This window comes from Pelophylax lessonae (assembly GCF_965119305.1).
Source record: "Pelophylax lessonae genome assembly, chromosome: 10".
In the NCBI taxonomy this organism is placed as follows: Eukaryota; Metazoa; Chordata; class Amphibia; order Anura; family Ranidae; genus Pelophylax; species Pelophylax lessonae.
Window position 1 is genome coordinate 157,394,181 of NC_138777.1, and position 18,860 is coordinate 157,413,040.

The 18,860-nt window shown below is 44.7% G+C and overlaps 1 protein-coding gene across 1 annotated transcript in view; it reads left to right on the forward strand.

The window, feature by feature from the left end:
• The window catches only part of LOC309564891 (serine/threonine-protein kinase D1-like), a 165,476-nt gene that overhangs the window by 78,595 nt on the left and 68,021 nt on the right, over window positions 1-18,860 (forward strand). The window lies entirely within an intron of this gene.

Below are 18,860 nucleotides of genomic sequence, written 5' to 3' on the forward strand. Positions count from 1 at the left end.
ACAGCTGGTTTTAATCCCATTAACTTTTTTAAGCTGTTTTTCACTGAAGATCTTTTCAGATCTATTGTGGATCAATTAAATTTATACGCACAACAATTCATCGCCGCCAACCCAAATTCACCCCTTGCTAGACCATTCGGCTGGAATCCTATAACGATTCCAGATTTTAAAATCTTTCTGGGCCTATCCTTCAACAGGGGCATTGCAAAAAAGAATGAATTGTGGTTTTATTGGTCCACTGACCCAATTCATCAAATGCACGTGTTCTCTGCTGCTATGTCCAGGGCTTGATACAAACAAATATTTTGGTTCATGCATTTCAGCGACAATGAACTCGGACAATGAATATGATCGGCTCCACAAATTTCGGCCCCTCGTAGACCACTTCAATCAGCGGTTTGCAGCCTTGTTTACCCCCCAACAAGATGTCTGCATTGACGAGTCCCTGATTAAGTTTACTGGCTGCCTTGCTATCAAACAGTATCTCCCCAGCAAGCGTACCAGATACGGGGTCAAGCTGTACAAGCTGTGTGACAGGGCCACAGGCTATACAGTTAGTTTCGGTGTCTACGAGGGAAGGGATAGCTCTGTGGAGCCCCCCGACTGCCCAGACTGCATAGGGAGCAGCGGAAAGATAGTTTGGGACTTGGTGTCACCCTTATTCGGAAAGGGGTACCACTTGTACGTGGACAATTTTTATTCAAGCGTGCCACTTTTTAGACACCTCTTTCAATTGCAAATTGGCGCTTGTGGCACCGTGCGATCTAATCGCCGGGGCTTCCCCCAATGGCTAGTAAACTCCCCACTGAGCTCGGGGGAGAGAGCCTGCTTGAGGTGCGATGAATTGCTTGCAGTGAAGTGGAGGGACAAACGGAACGTTTTTGTTCTGTCCTCCATTCACCCAGACACAGCAGTCGAAATTACTACGGTCACCAGTGTTGTTGTTGAGAAGCCCCTCTGTGTCCATGACTATAACCGTAAAATGGGAGGGTTGGACTTCAACGACCAGATGATGGGACCGTACTTAATTCCCCGTAAGGCCAGAAGCTGGTACAAAAAAGTGTCTGTATACCTATTTCAGTTGGCTATTTACAACGCTTTTGTCTTATACAAAGCATCTGCCGGAACATTATCCGTCTTTAAATTCCAAGAAGAGATAATCCGAGCCCTTCTGTATCCAGCTGGTGCTCCTGCCCAAATTCCCCAACCAGATGCAGTGAGCCGGCTGCATGAGAGGCATTTTCCGGAATACCTCCCGGGTACCCCTACCCAAGCGCGGATTTAGGCGTGACACCCGTAATTATTGTCCCGACTGTCCTGACTGACCTGGTCTTTGCCACGGTGACTGTTTTCGTCGCTACCACACACTAGTGGATTATTAGCGTAGGGTACAGCACGGCACAGTTTAGGGCACATTTACACAGGGTCTCAAAAGATGTTCGATGGCTATCGTCATTTTGAGAGACCCGAACCTGGAACTCTTAACGTTTGAAGAAAAAAAAAATGCATAAAATTTAAAAGCCAAAAATAGTTGTCGTCTAAGTTATTTTTATGTTCTTGTACACTTCCTACTGTACTTTTACTGTCACATTGATTTTATATATTCTGACACAAACAGCGTTTGCGCACAGCATATATGGATACCTCTGATGGCAGCAGCTGTGGTAGGCTGATTTCACCACTGCAGTTAAAATACCTTTAGGTATACGTGGAATATTGTCATGTATACCCACCATTAAAATCAGTGGGTGGCTGTTTGGGCGGTTAATGGTGTATAATACTACACAATATTCCTGTGGTGATTTCTGTTAGGTTCTCTTTTTTTTTGTTCAGCCCACAGGCTGCATGAAAAAAAAAAAAAAACTACACTATATGCCAAACAAACATGTACTGGTACGTTGCTGGACTTTGAGTGGTTATACCAGGATGATGCCTGCAGATTTAGGCATCATCTTGGTATCGTTTTTTTACAGCCAGCAGTCGGCTTACATGTAAAAGCAATCCTAGCAGATAATTGGCCGCTAGACTGCTTTTACATGCAGTGGGAGGGGACTCCCCCCCCCCCCCCCCCCTCCTGCCGCCTTCCACGTTTTTTCTCGGGCTCTCCTGTCCCCTTAATCCGAGAGTGCAGTCGGTGGTTCGGTTATCTAACCATAGAGCTGATTGGAGATGAGAATGGGTCCAATCATCTCTATGGCCTAAGATATCGGAAGCTACGAGCAATCCATGACTTCTGTTTCGCAAGAAATAAACAGCGCCATTGGGAAAGCATTTTATCACACCAATTTTGGTGTGGTCAGATGCGGTAGGGTCAGAGGAGAGATCTAGAGTATAAAATACCCCAATTATATATATATATATATATATATATATATATAGTGTATATATAGTGTATTTCTGCATTACATATTAAAAAAGTGGGGTTTTTTTACGCAAAGATTGCGTTTGGAAAATGTGTGCGCAAATACCATGTGACAGAAAAAATTGCAACATCCACCATTTTGTTCTGTAGGGCCTCTGCTTTAGCTTTAAAAAAAATATATAACGTTTGGGGGTTCAAAGTAATTTTCTTATAAAAAAAAAAAACATATTTTTTCATATAAACAAAAAGTCACAGAAAAGGCTTGGTTTTCAAGTGGTTAGAAGAGTGGGTGATGTGTCGCTAAGATTGAGCTTAAAATGCCAGGACTGTTCAAACACCCCCCAAATGACCCCTTTTTGGAAAGTAGACACCCAAAGCTATTTGCTGAGAGGCATATTGAGTCCATGGAGTATTTTTACATTTTGCCCTAAGTTTCAGGAAAATGAATTTTTTTTTTTTTGTTTGTTTTGTTTTTTTACACAAAGTTGTCACTAAATGATATATTGCTCATGCATGCCATGGGTATATGTGAAATGACACCCCAAAATGCATTCTGCTGCTTCTCTTGAGTACAGGGATACCACATGTGTGAGACTTTTGGGGAGCCTATCTGTGTACGGGACCCCAAAATCCAATCCCCACCTTCAGGTTTTCTAATGGCGTAAATTGTGTATTTTACCTCTGCACTACCTGTCACAGTTTTAGAGGCCCTGAGCTTTCAAGATAGCACAGAACCCCCCCAAATGACCCCATTTTGCAAAGTAGACACTCTAAGCTATTTGCTGAGAGGCATGGTGAGTCCATGGAATAGTTTATATTTTGCCACAAGTTTCAGGAAAATGTATTTCTTTTTTTTTGTTTTTTTTTTTACACAAAGTTGTCACTAAATGATATATTGCTCACACATGCCATGGGTATATGTGAAATTACTCCCCAAAATACATTCTGCTGCTTCTCCTGAGTACAGGAACACCCCATGTGTGAGACTTTTTAGTCTCAAGCTTTCTAAGGGCGTAAATTGTTGGTCTCACTCCTTACTACCTATCACACTTTTTGAAGGGTTTCACAGGCAACATGGGTTACACACTCCCTTGGATGTAGCCGTCTGGTGCGGCGTGGGGGGGGGGGGGGGATACTGTGATAGTAGTGGGGTGCTGGTGGGGAGGGGAGAGATGACAGCCAACAACACAGCCACCTCTCCTCTGGGTATCCCACTACCCTCAGTGCCAAGATGGAGATCTCGAGAGACAGACAGGACTCAGCTACGCTAACACTCATGGGGTGTTTAGGGTGTGCCCAGGCACATCCAGCATACCTCATGCGCACGCCTATGTTCATACGTTCTATTTGTAAACTGCAACTGAACTTCTCACAGTGTAACCTAAAACACACACCCTGAACAGTTGTGTTACCAACAGCAGCTGTTAAATATGTCAGACTTTAAACTGAAATCAAAGAGCCCTTTAAAATCTTGTCACAGTTCTCTGGGAAAACTACGGCCAAAACAGCTCGGATTGGGCTCTCTTAAATTTCAGTAACTGACAGTAAAGCTATAGTTGTTACTGAAAACTGATCTTTTAGAATTTTGTGAAAAATTTTATCAAAACTTATTAGCTGCAATTAGAGATGCATCACATGTGAAGATTGGTTTGAAAACTTGGAAGGTGTTTAAAAAAAAATAGAAGAAAAATCATGTTGTTATCTTTTTGCCCACTTACGTTATACAGTAGACTGCAAAGACAAGGTGTATGTGTAGTGTATTGGTGTGAAAGATTACCACTTACTGTTGGATGAGCTAGTGTTCTAATCTGGTGGTAGTGGTTGTGGTAGTGTCTGTAGAGCCATGCAGCTGGCTTCTCAATACACTAGACTTTTCTAGGGAAGAAACAAAAAATTAATCAGATTGCTGTGACATCAGTCATCTGACTCCCAGTCCCCACCCAAGTTCCCCAACACATAAACAAAGTAGACAAAACACTGGCTTCCAAAAATAACATATTTACCAGAGGACAGAGCTCTACTAAAAGAGATCCTGACAGGAGGCCGTGTCAGTAGCTGGTCAATCGCAGTGGGGTGATTGTCCGTCCAGGAGAAACAGCTCAAAGAAGGAGAAAATCAAAAGTGAGACTATAGGAGATCATTTCTTGAGAAAGTACACTGCAATTCTATTTGCTTACTGTATGATTTAGCTGTATGAAGATAAAGGGAATGCTTTAGAACCGGAGTAGAACAGGAGCAGACAGACAGGTGGTACTTGTGCTTGTAGTGTAGGCAGAGAGCAGACCTTGTGTTTGGTGCAGACCAGTTCATTTGATGAAAGGAGGACTGAGGATGGCAGACAGCAGTGGTGGAACAGGCTGAGGCTGTTTAAAGCAGCATGACTAGGAGTCCAGGGAGAGGAGAACCAACCTCAAAGAGGGAGAGAAGGAGAACACCATGACACTCACTAAAGCAGATTATTGACAAAGCACACCGATGCAAATTGTGTTTTTTGCTTATTGTTATATGAAGCCAAAGGTAATGCTTCAAGACTCGGAGAAGGAGAAGTTGCATGAGGCAGTGCTAGTGCTTGTAGGCTGACAGCGGACCTTGTGTTGGGTGCAGTGAACCTGATGGAAGGAGGCAGCATGCAAGGCAAAGCGTTGGAGGTGGAACAGGCTGAGCTTGGTCAAAGCAGAATGACTGGAAAAAAAAAAAAAAAAAAAAAAAAAAAAGAATGACTGGGAGTCCAGGGAGAGAAGAACCAAACTATGGGACAAAGAGGGGGAAGGAGAACACCAAACATGAGATTCACTAGGGCAGATTATCTCTTGACAAAACACACCGTAGCAAACTGTGTATTTGCTTACCATGATATGAAGCCAAGGGAATGCTTCAGGAGGAGTTTCAGCAGCCGGTCAGGCGATTCTTCTGCGTGTAGTCTGACAGCTGACCTAGTCTTTTAAAGCAAGCAGTATTGGGAGTCCAGGGAGATCCAACCTAACAGCAGAAAAGAGGGAGGTAGAAGGAGAAAAACCAAACATGACAGTATAGCTGTCGCTGTTGGTGCTCCTCCAGTGCAGTCATTGCTTGCTCCCGTAGACTATTCCATTGCATTCATTAATTATTGCCCCCAGTAGACTGCTCCAGTCATTGCATGTATTTATATTTGCCCAAGAGAGAGTAGCCTGCTTCATCCAGACACTGCATTCATTAATTATTGGCCCAGTACTTTGTTTGCCATTTGCAATATTGCATAAACAATTACCATTTTGTCCATGCTCGCGGGGTTTACCGGCTCTGGCGCATCACAGATCACAGTAAAGGGCCGATGACAGTGGCACTTTACCACGTGATCGCTCTCGGAGCGGGCACTTTACCACAGAGCGATCATTTGGCAACAAACGGCACATGTCCCGTTCAGCTCTCTCCTCTCCTCACATGCTTTACACACCGATCTGTAAAGTATAAAGGAAAATATAATATACTGCGCAAACAATAAGGGTAGCAGTGAGCACACTCAACTGGCATAAGTTGACAAAGGGAAAAAGATATGTAAATGTGCAGCGATAAAACAAAGTGATATGTTGAATAAATCACTCAAACAAACAATACAAATTAAATAAAAAGTGAATGAGTCCCAAGTGAAAAAAGTGAAAATTAAAGTCCAGGGTGATGTGTGTGATAACAGTAGACGCTAGATCCCAGCACCAACAAGGAAACAAACATATGTGCTCACCAGAAGGACTGAACCCAAAATACTGTATAGTAAATGGGTCAGATGGGCTCATAAGGTATCCGGTGGGTCTCCAGATAAGTGCTGCAGCCATGGACATTCCAGTTTGCAATCACAGGATGAATGAAGCAAGATGAAGACTCTCATTCACCAAATTACATAAAGGGATAAACCAAACAAAGCAAACATAGTGTAAATCTGCTTAAAAAAATGTATTGAAAAAATAAGGGAATACACTTCCGAACATCCAGGAACAGGAGCATATAAAAGAGACACACAGATCGGGCTGTCTTCGGCATGGTTCTGGCTGTCTTTGGCATAGTCCTGATGCGTTTCATGAAATATGACTTTATCAAAGGTAAATTCCAGCCAAAATGAGAATAATCACATATATATATATATAAAGTTGATTTCATTGTAAAAAACGTATCCCACCTGAAATGAACTGCCAGGCACCGCTATGCCGACCAAGATGGCGGCGTGAGGTCCAAGCCTTGCTTCCGCAGAAACCAATTGACGCAGGGTCACGTCCGGGACAATCGGAAGTGAGATACAGAGTGCGTCATTCGCGGAAGCTAGCCGCGATGTAAACAAACAAAGCGGGGACCGCAGGTGCAGATGCAAATAGGACAGTAGCGGGACACGTTTTATTCATAGGAAACAATAAAGTATAAAGTCATGGATGATCTAACAGCCAATGCAAGAAATCCATTTAACCTATATGGTACCTTCACTAAGAAACCTACAGACAAATATATTAAAAGGGATATTTAAAAATAAACATTGAATATATGAAGCATTGTACAACAAGGCAAGCATAGATAATTCTGCCTGCCTTCTGATAAGTATGTAAGAACTCTGCATAGCATCTTAAGCAAATATAAGATAAGACACATAAAAATATATATATATTATCTGACAATAATCCATATCAATATAAGAGAAGCATATAGGAAAAACCTAAAAATACAAAAAAATTTACATAAAAAAATTCTAATGTATTATGCCAACAAATACTTACAGAATGCATAACATTTTTATTAAAAATAAGGAAATAAAAAAGAGGAAACCGCAAAATTATCAAGAAGCAATGGGAGAAATAGCAGAAAAACCATAAATAATAAATAAAAGGGACAAAGAATCAATGCTAACATCAGAGAATCAGGCTGTATTAATGAAAGCATTATTGTCCCACTCGATGTTGAGGCCATGTGGAAAATAAGATTGCAAAGTATATATCCAATATGTTTCACGATGTGAAACACCTCGTTTCTTGGACCCCCCTCTCCAGGGGGGAACAAAGTGGTATATAATTTGAAATAAAGTCCCCTTGGGGTTTTTTGGGTGATGCAGTAAATAAAGTTTGGATACATTGTGGTTATCTTTGCCCTTAATAATTTTGGTGATGTGTTCATTCACTCTCAATTTAAAGGGTCTGGTGGTACGTCCCATGTATTTTTTTTGACAGGGTCAAGTCAACAAGTAAACTACGTGGGTGGTAATACATGTAGAGAAAAATGTAATATGATAAACACAATTATTGACAGTAGATTGGAAGGATAAAAACGTCCTTCTGCTGTCACATTTGAGCCTGCACACTCTACATCTCCGACACAATAAAAAGCCAACAAGATCTGCAAAGAACTTGGGTTTGACTGGGGGATCCAACACATTGGGAGCCAACTTCCCTCTCAGCAAAGGAGCACCCCTAAAGGTGACAATGGGTCCCAAAATGCGGTCATTTCTTAACACATCCCAATGTTTATAAAAGATCTGCTTAATTTGTTTATGCTGGATGAATTCCCTAAATAGGGGCCATTTGGTGAAATCAGAATTACCCTTAATCCTAGTGGAACCGGTTAGTAACCAAGCTCTATCTATTTTAGAGACTTCACTAATGGTAGATGCCAAGGATTCGGATCTGTACCCTTTAGCCACAAACCTATCTTTCAAGACTTGAGATTGCTGGAAAAAGTCACTATCACAAGTAAAATTCCCCCTAAGCCTAGTGAATTGGCTTTTGGGTACTCCATTCAGCCAAGCCTTGCGATGGCAACTGTCAGTAGGCAAATAGGAGCTGCGATCTGTAGCCTTGAAAAATGTGCTGGTTACAAATTTATTATCAACTAAAGAGATATTGAGATTGAGGAAATGAATACTGTTGTCACTGTATTCATACAGTATGTTAAGTGGAAACCTCGATCATTCACATTCAAGGAGGCCATAAAGGAATCAAGGGACAATCGGTCACCTTTCCATAGGAGGAGGATGTAGTCTATGTAGTGTACCCACAGGACTACTTCAGGCCTATTAAAAGGATAGATGACCTCCTCCTCCCACTTGGCCATACGGAGGTTGGCCAGACTGGGGGCAAATTTGGCCCCTATGGCCACACCCCTTTGTTGTAGATAGAATTGGCCATTAAACCAAAAGTAGTTGTGTCCAAATGACCGCATTTTGGGTCCCATTCTCCCTAAGCGACCCATTGTCCCCTTTAGGGGTGCTCCTTTGCTGAGGGGGAAGTTGGCTCCCCAATGTGTTGGATCCCCCGGTCAAACCCAAGTTCTTTGCAGATCTTGTTGTCTTTTTTCCGTGTCAGAGATGTAAAGTGTGCAGGCTCAATTGTGACAGCAGAAGGAAGTTTTTATCCTTCCAATCTACTGTCACTAATTGTGTTTATCATATAAAGTTTTTCTCTACATGTATTACCACCCACGTAGTTTACTTGTTGACTTGACCCTGTCAAAAACAATACAAGGGACGTACCACCAGACCCTTTAATGTGAGAGTGAATGAACACATCACCAACATTATTAAGGGCAAAGATAACCACAATGTATCCAAACATTATTTACTGCATCACCAAAAAAAAACCCCAAGGGGACTTCAAATTATATACCACTTTGTTCCCACCTGGAGAGGGGGGGTCCAAGAAACGGGGTGTTTCACATCGTGAAACGTATTGGATATACACTTTGCAATTGTATTTTCTACACGGCCTCAACATCGAGTGGGACATTAATGTTTTCATCAATACAGCCTGATTCTCTGATGTTAGCATTGATCCTTTGTCCCTTTTATTTATTATTTATAGTTTTTTTTTTTTGCTATTTCTTCCATTGCTTCTTGATAATTTAGTGGTTTCCTCCTTTTTTATTTTCCTTATTTTTACATTTTTTTTATGCATTCTGTATGTATTTGTTGGCATTATACATTAGAATTTTTTATGTAAATTTTTTTATGTATTTTTATGGTTTTTTTTTCCTATATGCTTCTCACAAATTGATATGGATTATTGTCAGATAATATATATATATTTTTATGTGTCTTATCTTATATTTGCTTAAGATGCTCTTTGCAGAGTTCTGACATGCTTATCAGAAGGCAGGCGGAGTTATCCATGCTTGCCTTGTTGTACATTGCTTCATATATTCAATGTTTATTTTTAATATCCCTTTTAATATAGTGTTCTCTAGGTTTCTTAGTGAAGGTACCTTATAGGTTAAATGGATTTCTTGCATTGGCTGTTAGATTATCCATGACTTTATACTTTGTTTCCTATGAATAAAACGTGTCCCGCTACTGTCATATTTGCATTGGCACTTGCGGTCCCCGCTTTGTTTACATCGCGGCTAGCTTCTGCAAATGACACGCTATCATTTTTTAACATGTACATGCTATGTGTTAGAAATATCTTATAAATGGACAACTTTGTGTTAAAAAAAAAAAATGAGTTTTACATTTTCCACATTTTCCAAAAACTTGTAGAAAAAAATTACATGTTCAAAAGACTCATAATTAGGGTTGAGCGGACACCTAGATGTCCGTGTTCGACGGGTTCGGCCGAACTTTAAAAAAAAGTCCGGGTCCGTGTCCCGGACTTTTACCGAACTTTTCCCGGACACCGAACCCCATTGAAGTCAATGGGGACCCGAACTTTAAGGCACTAAAATGGCTCTAAAACACCAAAGGAAAGGGCTAGAGTGCTGCAAATGGCAGCAAAACGTAATTAAGAGCATGGCAAGTGCTCTGCAAACAAATGTGGATAGGGAAATAACTTAAAACAACAAAAAAAAACAGAAAAATAAAACAATGTTCTTCTTCATCTCTGAAGGACGAGGCCCATATGGAGTAGGAGGGAGGTTGAGGTGGTGGTGGATGTGGCGGTGACATAGGCGTGCGCACAGGGTGTGCTGGGTGTGCCTGGGCACACCCTAATCACCTAGGGCACATAGCATTGCCAGTGAGGAGATGGGAAAGATCTCCCTGGGACCTGCTCTGCTCTATTTCTCCTTGCCTACAGGTACATGGCCCCGATACATTACTCTCCCTGCTGGCAAACACATGCATGTGTATTTCAACTTTGGGGTGCACACCTTAATGCAATAGGCTGCGCACACCTATGGGCGGTGTAGGTGGAAGCGGCGGTGGAGGAGGACCAGGGCCGGATTAACAGCATCATGGGCTTGGTGCTGAGGATTTTGAAGGGCCTTAAGGGCCGTGCCTTGCCATGCACCCAGAGGAGGAAGGGTGCAGCCATGCATGCCTAATTCAACATGGGATGCTGTCTCTGAAGCCCATAAACACATCCATGCATCGCCAACTGTCCCTCCTTGTCCGGCCTTCACGCTGTGTGGGGAGGTTCTGAGGGTGCTGCCTGGGGAAGCGAGCATAGAAGCCAGACTTCTGTGTTTACAAGTGACAGAAGAGCGGTAACAGTGAATATGGCCAACCCGGGGCCTATATAAAAGGTAGGGGCCTGGAGCTGCAGCTCCAATAGCCCCTACATTAATCTGGCCCTGAGGAGGAGGACGAGGTAGCCAACACTGCTTCTTTTCAAAAATTTTAAATGAGGGTACACCCCAAAAGAGTGAGAAAGAGCAAAAATGGAACAATGGGTGGGTAAGGTCGGTATCCATTGCTATTCTGCATAAGGTACGGAAAAGTCCCGTGGGATCCATGCCTGGTTCATTTTAATGAACGTGAGCTTGTCCACATTGTCTCTGGACAGGCGGCTGCGCTTGTCTGTTATAACGCCCCCAGCCGTGCTAAATACCGTTCAGATAATACACTGGCTGCAGGGCACGCCAGCACCTCCAAGGCGTAAAGGGCAAGCTCAGGCCATGTGCCCAATTTGGAGACCCAGAAGTTGAAGGGGGCAGACCCGTCATTCACTACATGTAGGCGTGTGCACACATACTGCTCCACCATGTTGGTAAAATGCTGCCTCCTGCTAAGACGTTCCATCTGAGCTGCTGGTGCTGCTGTTTGTTGTGGCGTGCTGACAAAGCTTTTCCACATTTCGGCCATGCTAACCCTGCCTTCTGAGGTGCTGGCGGTGCCCTGGTTGCGTTGGCGACCTCCTCCTCCTCTGCCTTGTGCTTCCACTGTGGCCCCGCTGTCAGATGGGAATGCCAGCAGCATGGCGTCTACCAGCGTGCGCTTGTACTCGCGCATCTTGCGATCGCGCTCCAGTGAGTGAATTAAGGACGGTACGTTGTCCTTGTAACGGGGATCCAGCAGCGTGGCCACCCAGTAATCAGCACAAGTTAGAATGTGGGCAACTCGGCGGTCGTTGTGGAGACACTGCAGCATGTAATCGCTCATGTGTGCCAGGCTGCCCAGAGGCGACGAAAGGCTGTCCTCTGTGGGAGGTGTATCGTCCGTGTCCTCTGTATCCCCCCAGCCACGCACCAGTGATGGCCATGAGCTGGCCTGGGTGCCACCCTGCTGTGAACATGGTTCCATCTCCTCCTCCAGCTCCTCCTCCTCCTCATCCTCCTCATCCTCCAGAACTGTGCCCCTGCTGGACAATTGCGTCCCTGGCGTTTGCGTGTGCAGGAACCCACCCTCGGAGCCCCTTGCGAATGACTGCCCTGAAAGCCTTGGAAATGTTACCTCTTCATCCTCCTCCTCCTCCTCATCCTGTGCCACATCCTCTTCCATCATCGCCCGAATTGTTTTTTCAAGGAGGCATAGAAGTGGGATAGTTAAGCTGAGAACGGCGTCATTGCCACTGGCCATGTTGGTGGAGTACTCAAAACAGCGCAACAAGGCACACAGGTCTCGCATGGAGGCCCAGTTATTGGTGGTGAAGTGGTGCTGTTCCGCAGAGCGACTCACGCGTGCGTGCTGCAGCTGAAACTCCACTATGGCCTGCTGCTGCTCGCACAGTCTTTCCAGCATGTGCAAGGTGGAGTTCCACCTTGTGGGCACGTCACATATGAGGCGGTGAGCGGGAAGGCCGAAGTTACGCTGCAGCGCTGCCAGGCGAGCAGCAGCAGGGTGAGAACGCCGAAAGTGCGCACAAACGGCCCGCACTTTCTGCAGCAGCTCTGACATATCGGGGTAGTTTTTAAGGAACCTCTGCACCACCAAATTCAGCACATGCGCCAGGCAAGGGATGTGCGTCAAACCGGCTAGGCCCAGAGCTGCTATGAGATTTCGCCCGTTATCACACACCACCAGGCCGGGCTTGAGGCTCGCTGGCAGCAACCACTCATTTGTCTGCTGTTCCATGCTCCTCCACAACTCCTGCGCGGTGTGTGGTTTGTCCCCCAAACAGGCAAGTTGTAAAACTGCCTGCTGTCGTTTACCCCTGGCCGTGCTGAAGTTGGTGGTGAAGGTGTTACGCTGTCCGGATGAGGAGGCGGTAGAGGATGAGGAAGCGGAGTAGGAGGAGTTACGAACAGGAGGCAAACTGAAGCGCCCTGCAATCCTCGGTGGTGGAAGGACATGCGCCAAATTGCTATCCGCCTCAGGCCCATCCGCCACTGCATTTACCCAGTGTGCCGTTAGGGAGATATAACGCCCCTGACCGTGCTTACTGGTCCACGTATCCGTAGTTAGGTGGACCTTGGCACAGATGGCGTTGCGCAGTGCACACCTGATATTTTCCCCCACTTGGTTGTGCAGGGAAGGGATGGCTTGCCTGGAAAAGTAGTGGCGGCTGGGCACGACGTACTGTGGGACAGCCACCGACATAAGGTTTTTAAAACTGTGCGTCTCCACCAGACGGAATGACAGCATTTCAAAGGCCAATAATTTTGAAATGCTGGCATTCAGGGCCAGGGATCGCGGGTGGGTAGGGGGGTACTTCCTCTTCCTCTCAAGTGTTTGGGAGATGGAAAGCTGAACGCTTCCACGGGACATTGTGGAGATGGTTGTTGGTGACCCAGGTGGTGGTGTTGCTGACAGATCGTCTGTTTGCGGGGTGGCAGGTGCCGGTATCACTACAGATGTGGCTGGAGCGGCCGAGACTGCAGCAGAAGAGGAAGCAGGATGAGCCAGAGACGTTTCTTGGTTTTGAAGGTGTGTACTCCACTGCAGCTCGTGCTTTGCACTTAGATGCCTGATCATGCAGGTTGTGCTCAGGTTGAGAAGGTTCATGCCTCGCTTCAAGCTCTGATTGCACAGGGTGCAAACCACTCGTGTCCTGTCATCAGCACATTTTCTAAAGAACTTCCACGCTAGAGAACTCCTTTGAGCTGACTTTGGTGCGCTCGTTCCCTTGCTGCGTTGGGCAGTAGCGGGCGTAGTGTCTAGGGCACGGCCGCTCCGCTTCTGCACCCTGCTCCCTCTTCTGCTGTGCTGGTGGCTCTGTGCGACCACCGCCTCTTCCTCCAAACTACTCAGTTCACCTGCATGACGTTCATTCCATGTGGGGTCGAGGACCTCATCGTCCTCCACATCATCTTCCACCCAGTCTTCACCCCTGCCCTCCTTGTCGGTCTCCACAATGCTGAACGCCGCAGCAGTTGGCACCTGCGTTTCGTCATCATCGGAGACGTGCTGCGATGATCCTTGCATGTACTCATCTTGAGGAATAAGTGGTTGGGCATCGCTGCACTCAATCTCTTCCACTTCTGGGGCAGGGCTAGGTGGATGGCCCTGGGAAACCCTGCTGACAGAGTCCTCAAAAAGAATAAGAGACTGCTGTATGGCTTGGGGCTCAGACTGCTGGCCTGATTTGCAAGGGGGTGAGGTGAAAGACGGTTGGACATTGGCTGCAGGTGCCAACTCTGACCTTTCTGCAGTAGACTGGGTGGGAGACAATGTGAAGGAACTGGAGGCACTGTCAGCAGCAAACCAATCTACTATCGCCTCAACTTGTTCTGGCCTCATCACTTCTAGGGGCGTTTGATGCCCTACCAAATACTGATGCAGGTTCTGTCGCCTACTCACACTTGAGGAAGGTGTTTCACTTGTGCGTGTAGCTGGCACAGATCGACCATGTCCTCTCCTTGCAACAGGAGCTCTACCAGCAGCACCACGACCCAGGCCACGGCCCTTATTTGACGGTCTCCTCATATTTCTGTAATTTAAGATCTTGCCCTAGAAAGGTTTTTATTGAATAGCGGAATAGAAAATATGATCCAAAAAAAGTGTATGTATATCACACGTACACAACCACACTAGGCCCCAATTACTATTGTTTGTACCCCTAAAAGGCTAGATGAGGAGTAGGGGGAGTATGGAACAGGCAGCACCCTCAAACCTTCAGAAGTATGAGATGAACCCCAACAACTTGGAAAGGTGGATCTCTCTCACACGTACCGACACAGACTATCCCGCAATTCAATTGATCCTCAAAGGTTTTTATTGAATAGCGGAATAGGAAATATGATCAAAAAAAGTGTATGTATCTCGCACGTACACAACCACACTAGGCCCCAATTACTATTGTTTGTACCCCTAAAAGGCTAGATGAGGAGTAGGGGGGGTATGGAACAGGCAGCACCCTCAAACCTTCAGAAGTATGAGATGAACCCCAACAACTTGGAAAGGTGGATCTCTCTCACACGTACCGACACAGACTATCCCGCAATTCAATTGATCCCCAAAGGTTTTTATTGAATAGCGGAATAGGAAATATGATCAAAAAAAGTGTATGTATCTCACACGTACAGAAACACACTAGGCCCCAATTACTATTGTTTGTACACCTAAAAGGATGGATGAGGAGGAGGAGGAGTATGGAACAGGCAGCACCCTCAAAGCTTCAGAAGTATGAGATGAACCCCAAAAACTTGGAAAGGTGGATCTCACACGTACCGACACAGACTATTCCGCAATTTAATTGATCCCCAAAGGTTTTTATTGAATAGCGGAATAGGAAATATGATCAAAAAATGTGTATGTATCTCACACGTACAGAAGCACACTAGGCCCCAATTACTATTGTTTGTACACCTAAAAGGATGGATGAGGAGGAGGAGGAGTATGGAACAGGCAGCACCCTCAAAGCTTCAGAAGTATGAGATGAACCCCAAAAACTTGGAAAGGTGGATCTCACACGTACCGACACAGACTATTCCGCAATTTAATTGATCCCCAAAGGTTTTTATTGAATAGCGGAATAGGAAATATGATCAAAAAATGTGTATGTATCTCACACGTACAGAAGCACACTAGGCCCCAATTACTATTGTTTGTACACCTAAAAGGATGGATGAGGAGGAGGAGGAGTATGGAACAGGCAGCACCCTCAAAGCTTCAGAAGTATGAGATGAACCCCAAAAACTTGGAAAGGTGGATCTCACACGTACCGACACAGACTATCCCGCAATTTAATTGATCCCCAAAGGTTTTTATTGAATAGCGGAATAGGAAATATGATCAAAAAAAGTGTATGTATCTCGCACGTACAGAAACACACTAGGCCCCAATTACTATTGTTTGTACCCCTAAAAGGCTAGATGAGGAGTAGGGGGGGTATGGAACAGGCAGCACCCTCAAACCTTCAGAAGTATGAGATGAACCCCAACAACTTGGAAAGGTGGATCTCTCTCACACGTACCGACACAGACTATCCCGCAATTCAATTGATCCTCAAAGGTTTTTATTGAATAGCGGAATAGGAAATATGATCAAAAAAAGTGTATGTATCTCGCACGTACACAACCACACTAGGCCCCAATTACTATTGTTTGTACCCCTAAAAGGCTAGATGAGGAGTAGGGGGGGTATGGAACAGGCAGCACCCTCAAACCTTCAGAAGTATGAGATGAACCCCAACAACTTGGAAAGGTGGATCTCTCTCACACGTACCGACACAGACTATCCCGCAATTCAATTGATCCTCAAAGGTTTTTATTGAATAGCGGAATAGGAAATATGATCAAAAAAAGTGTATGTATCTCGCACGTACACAACCACACTAGGCCCCAATTACTATTGTTTGTACCCCTAAAAGGCTAGATGAGGAGTAGGGGGAGTATGGAACAGGCAGCACCCTCAAACCTTCAGAAGTATGAGATGAACCCCAACAACTTGGAAAGGTGGATCTCTCTCACACGTACCAACACAGACTATCCCCCAATTTAACTGATCCCCAAAGGTTTTTGATTAAATAGCGGAATAGAAAATATGATCCCAAAAAAGTGTATGTATATCACACGTACACAACCACACTAGGCCCCAATTACTATTGTTTGTACCCCTAAAAGGCTAGGAGTAGGGGGGAGTATGGAACAGGCAGCACCCTCAAACCTTCAGAAGTATGAGATGAACCCCAACAACTTGGAAAGGTGGATCTCTCTCACACGTACCAACACAGACTATCCCCCAATTTAACTGATCCCCAGAGGTTTTTGATTAAATAGCGGAATAGAAAATATGATCCCAAAAAAGTGTATGTATATCACACGTACACAACCACACTAGGCCCCAATTACTATTGTTTGTACCCCTAAAAGGCTAGGAGTAGGGGGAGTATGGAACAGGCAGCACCCTCAAACCTTCAGAAGTATGAGATGAACCCCAACAACTTGGAAAGGTGGATCTCTCTCACACGTACCAACACAGACTATCCCCCAATTTAACTGATCCCCAGAGGTTTTTGATTAAATAGCGGAATAGAAAATATGATCCCAAAAAAGTGTATGTATATCACACGTACACAACCACACTAGGCCCCAATTACTATTGTTTGTACCCCTAAAAGGCTAGGAGTAGGGGGAGTATGGAACAGGCAGCACCCTCAAACCTTCAGAAGTATGAGATGAACCCCAACAACTTGGAAAGGTGGATCTCTCTCACACGTACCAACACAGACTATCCCCCAATTTAACTGATCCCCAGAGGTTTTTGATTAAATAGCGGAATAGAAAATATGATCCCAAAAAAGTGTATGTATATCACACGTACACAACCACACTAGGCCCCAATTACTATTGTTTGTACCCCTAAAAGGCTAGGAGTAGGGGGAGTATGGAACAGGCAGCACCCTCAAACCTTCAGAAGTATGAGATGAACCCCAACAACTTGGAAAGGTGGATCTCTCTCACACGTACCAACACAGACTATCCCCCAATTTAACTGATCCCCAGAGGTTTTTGATTAAATAGCGGAATAGAAAATATGATCCCAAAAAAGTGTATGTATATCACACGTACACAACCACACTAGGCCCCAATTACTATTGTTTGTACCCCTAAAAGGCTAGGAGTAGGGGGAGTATGGAACAGGCAGCACCCTCAAACCTTCAGAAGTATGAGATGAACCCCAACAACTTGGAAAGGTGGATCTCTCTCACACGTACCAACACAGACTATCCCCCAATTTAACTGATCCCCAGAGGTTTTTGATTAAATAGCGGAATAGAAAATATGATCCCAAAAAAGTGTATGTATATCACACGTACACAACCACACTAGGCCCCAATTACTATTGTTTGTACCCCTAAAAGGCTAGGAGTAGGGGGGAGTATGGAACAGGCAGCACCCTCAAACCTTCAGAAGTATGAGATGAACCCCAACAACTTGGAAAGGTGGATCTCTCTCACACGTACCAACACAGACTATCCCCCAATTTAACTGATCCCCAGAGGTTTTTGATTAAATAGCGGAATAGAAAATATGATCCCAAAAAAGTGTATGTATATCACACGTACACAACCACACTAGGCCCCAATTACTATTGTTTGTACCCCTAAAAGGCTAGGAGTAGGGGGGAGTATGGAACAGGCAGCACCCTCAAACCTTCAGAAGTATGAGATGAACCCCAACAACTTGGAAAGGTGGATCTCTCTCACACGTACCAACACAGACTATCCCCCAATTTAACTGATCCCCAGAGGTTTTTGATTAAATAGCGGAATAGAAAATATGATCCCAAAAAAGTGTATGTATATCACACGTACACAACCACACTAGGCCCCAATTACTATTGTTTGTACCCCTAAAAGGCTAGGAGTAGGGGGAGTATGGAACAGGCAGCACCCTCAAACCTTCAGAAGTATGAGATGAACCCCAACAACTTGGAAAGGTGGATCTCTCTCACACGTACCAACACAGACTATCCCCCAATTTAACTGATCCCCAGAGGTTTTTGATTAAATAGCGGAATAGAAAATATGATCCCAAAAAAGTGTATGTATATCACACGTACACAACCACACTAGGCCCCAATTACTATTGTTTGTACCCCTAAAAGGCTAGGAGTAGGGGGAGTATGGAACAGGCAGCACCCTCAAACCTTCAGAAGTATGAGATGAACCCCAACAACTTGGAAAGGTGGATCTCTCTCACACGTACCAACACAGACTATCCCCCAATTTAACTGATCCCCAAAGGTTTTTGATTAAATAGCGGAATAGAAAATATGATCCCAAAAAAGTGTATGTATATCACACGTACACAACCACACTAGGCCCCAATTACTATTGTTTGTACCCCTAAAAGGCTAGGAGTAGGGGGAGTATGGAACAGGCAGCACCCTCAAACCTTCAGAAGTATGAGATGAACCCCAACAACTTGGAAAGGTGGATCTCTCTCACACGTA